The sequence below is a fragment of the Agelaius tricolor genome, unplaced genomic scaffold (genome assembly GCF_023055355.1).
Source record: "Agelaius tricolor isolate 1412-34295 unplaced genomic scaffold, bAgeTri1.0.p SCAF_19, whole genome shotgun sequence".
Classification (NCBI taxonomy): domain Eukaryota; kingdom Metazoa; phylum Chordata; class Aves; order Passeriformes; family Icteridae; genus Agelaius; species Agelaius tricolor.
Genome location: NW_027269279.1, coordinates 9,812,326 through 9,816,240, shown reverse-complemented (window position 1 = coordinate 9,816,240; position 3,915 = coordinate 9,812,326). Strand labels below are relative to the sequence as shown.

General features: G+C 35.5%; 1 long non-coding RNA gene across 1 annotated transcript; it reads left to right on the top strand.

Moving 5' to 3' along the window:
• Positions 1–946: 946 nt before the first annotated feature.
• Positions 947–3,606, top strand: LOC139598186 (uncharacterized). The gene is made up of 2 exons (XR_011681820.1): positions 947–1,377; positions 1,683–3,606. It is a non-coding gene; the product is annotated as an uncharacterized lncRNA (long non-coding RNA).
• The last annotated feature ends 309 nt before the right edge of the window (positions 3,607–3,915 follow it).

Here is a 3,915-nt window from a genome sequence, read left to right as displayed (position 1 = left end):
ATACATAAATGAGATTAATGTCTCTTATTCAGTCTATTTAATAATTGCATGTCCTTTCTTCTGCTTTTGTTTCTCTATTATGAGACTGTTGGTAATCAAGAATTTTATATATAATAAAAAACTAAAATGTCGTTAATGCTCTTCCATTTTGTAAAAGAATCTAAATATTCTTGTATTACTCATTTCTTGGCACATAACAAATACTTAATATCTTTTCCACTGTGGAAATTCTACTTGAAAAATTACCTACTTGCTACTGTTCTAACTTTTAGAGCAATTTGCTTGTTCTTGTTAATGTCTCTTGGCCCTATAATTAAAAGAAACTAATCTCTCTAAGAAGAGGCTAATAGAAATCTGTGCTTTGCTAATATTTAAGAAAACAAACAGAGAAAGAGTATTATCTTTTACAAAATGTTTGACACTGAAACCTACTCACAGCCTATTCCCAATGTGCTGTTAGCTGCAGTGGACAGTTTTAAAGATGAGTTTTGCAGTCATTCCTCTGAGGCTATATCAGATCCAAAGATTTTTGTGACATACTGTTTCATACCAAATGATTTAAATATTTAAAATAAATTATTTGAAGCAAGTATTTGAATTCAGAAATTTAAGTACACATCTCAAACCTTATGCTTGACTCTCATTTTCTAATGCTTATTCCTCAGTGAAAAAAATGCGTAAAACCAAATTACAGTTATATGTCATTTGCTGTTGTGTGCTTTTTTTAAAAAACATTTTCTATTAGATGCGGAGTCTTTACCTAGGAGTGTCACTTGGAAATAAAAAGAATGCTGAACATACCCCTTGGCATGTTTAGAATAAAAACATGCAAAAAAACTCTAATGAGTTTTTGACTGATGACTAATATTAATAGTTCAATTAGTTTCATACCTTATAAGTAACTGTAATTATAAAGGCTGGATAAGCCTCAAGCCAGTCTGTGTTACACCTTCCATTTAAGTCAGAAGGTGCTAGGGATCATCTTGTGATTAGCAGTCCAAACAGGAGCACTGAAATATTGACATGAACATTTCAAATTAATGTAATGGCTGTTTTCTATTCTCTGTCTATACATTAATTTGAAATGCTGTTGCATCTTGCAGTGTTTTATGTTGAAGGACATATTCCAGTGTGTTTTGACCTGTGAATACAAAATTGTTTAACACTGCTCATTCCATCCTTCTAGAAAGGAGTTTTCTTGTTCCTGTAGTATTTCTCTGGGCAGCAAAAGTTCTGAGCCTCAGTCATTTCAGCAAGCCTGCTTTGTGACCTGGAGGACGTGACCTGTAAGATTTTGCTGTGTGAAAAGTGAGACACACTCCTACAGCAGAATGAAGAAGAGCATCTCCCTGGAGATTAAACTTTTATATTAAAGTGGTATGGTGAATCCACCCAGTTAGTTTCTTTCCTATCTCACCAAATATTTTGAAGGGTATTTAAAGATATGAGCAGACCCTGTCAGAGGGACCCTGCAACACCATGTATAATTTCTGTTAAACGAGTCAGTGAAGTCAAGAGTACATTTACCACAAAGCAGTGGCAGTACTGCGTGTGCCCCACACTCAGCTACTCAAATAAATGTTCCCAGCACTGCACATGTCAAACTGATGATGTATTGCTCTGCAAGACCCAGACAACAACAAACCATGTTTACGTGTGTATCTTCTGCCTTCTCCTTCCAGAACTGAAAGACTGCAGGCTCCAGGGGAACCTGCCACCCAGCAGGAATAAACTGTGCCTGGGCCATCCATCCCTGGGCATCTGTCCCTTCCTGGGAGGGGACTGCACTCCCATGGACTGTGCCTTCCCCAGAGGCCTCAGCACGAGGTACGGCCACACAAAGACCTTCTGAGCTGAGTAAGCATAGAACACCTGACAACCCACAATGTCTTCTGCAGGTATAATCATAATTTTATTTTGAGACTGTATTAAAACATGATTTTGATATTTTGGTGCATTTAAAGAAATGTACTGGACAGATCTATGCATTTGATAAATGACCTGATGTGTGTTTCCAAAAGCAGTAAATATTCTAAGTGAGGCTCACTTACAGCAGTCATTTGAGTTAGCTTGCAAAACAGCTGTCATATTTTCAGATACATAAATGCTAAATTCTTACGTAAAAAACAAGTTCGTTGTACCCAAAAAATGAAGCTCTCACTCTTAAACCCAAACAGACCCCTCTTGATAATCCCATGCAGTTACCAGCATGTCCCTTGGATTTATGACTTATGACATTTATTTACCAACAGGTGGTTGCATATCTTGCCATTTATATTTTAAGCAACAGTAAACACAACTAAAAATAATATAAGACAAGCAAAATAAAACTCAGTGGTGTTTTTAAAGTGTTTTTAGAGAAAAGCTGTATTTATAAGCTAAGTCTTCAAGTAGTTCTCACCAGGCCCAGCAATACAGAAGAATACTGCAAGAGCAATAAGGATTTTTAGGGGCATTATGATAGTGTAATGGAAACACATCTGCCCCCAAAAGTCCCTCATTTTCCCTGCGGTTAAAAGCCATGCAGGAAGTGGTGAATGCTGTGGAACATCAAGAATGAAACTATAAAGAAAAGATTTTTAAGTTAGAACAACTTTCCAACAATACCTCAGGATTTCATAATTTTCTGTTAGTCCACTGGAGAGTAAAACTGTAGTTTTTCAAGGATCCTCTAACTCATTAGCTCTGGATGTAGAAAATGGTTCTGTCCATGCAATAAAGTGAATTTTGAGGCAGCTATCTTAGAAATACTATTTTTGGGAAGTAAAATACATTTTGCATGAAGACAAGACAGGACAAGATTTCTTCTTTCAGCTCTCAAAAAAACCCCCCAAAACCCAAAAAAACCCCACCAAAACAAAACCCCAAGATAATCATCATTAACTGTTGACCTGCATTTCTCATTTTTAAGGATACTTCATTGACATAGTGAACATTAGTTTATAGAAGAAAGTTATACATAATAGAATAATAGAACATCTTTCATTTTAAAGAATTTTAAGATATTTTCCAATGAACTGTCTGGGCAGTTTTCCATACATACAGAAGGACCAGTCAGAGTGAAAATACAAAGTGGAATCCCAATTTAGTAGGCTGAATTATCCCCATATTTATAAATGTCATTAGTAGAACAGGTAGCACATTAAGTTATGCCCATTCAATTGGCATGCCCAGTGAAAAGTTACTATTTTAGAACAATCCACACTGAATAGCACCTAACAGGCATATCCTTCACAGATTCTTGTAGTACAAAGCATAAAATATAACAATAATATTGTTGAAAAAAGCAATCCTCAATTCTTCACATTATTTAGTACTATGTTCTGTGTAATTCATTTGTCCTTTGTTCGTGTTAAAATATGAAAAATTAACTAAATTATTTTCTCAGATTCCAGAAACTTTAACATGATCTCACTTGCATTTTTTATGGATGTAAATCCAGTGAATTCAGTGGAGATACTTCTGATTTAGAGCAGCATCCAGGCACCTACTGACAGAGGTGTGTGTGCTTTGTGTGATTTCAAACAGGCCTTTGATTACAAAAAAAAGCTTTAATACAAACAGCAGCAGCATCAAAGCAGAAAGCCAGATTTTGCTGACCATAAACCAGAAATTTTTAACAGCAGCAATGTGTAACATCTAGAAATGCCCTTTCAGTACAATTACTGTATTGACTTATTTTTCCTGATGCATATGGGCCAGTCCTGAAACATCCTGGAATTATTTTTCTCACCTTGTCCTACAACTTTGCCTTGCCAATACATGCCTTGTTGTAGATGACAAAACACATTTTATATTTTTGGGGGGGGGTGTATGTGTTCTTTTTTAATTCTTGTCCTGACCTACAAATGAAAATCTCTATTTAAAAAATTAGTGTCCAGATACTATTTTATATTGGTTCATATAGAAAGGCCA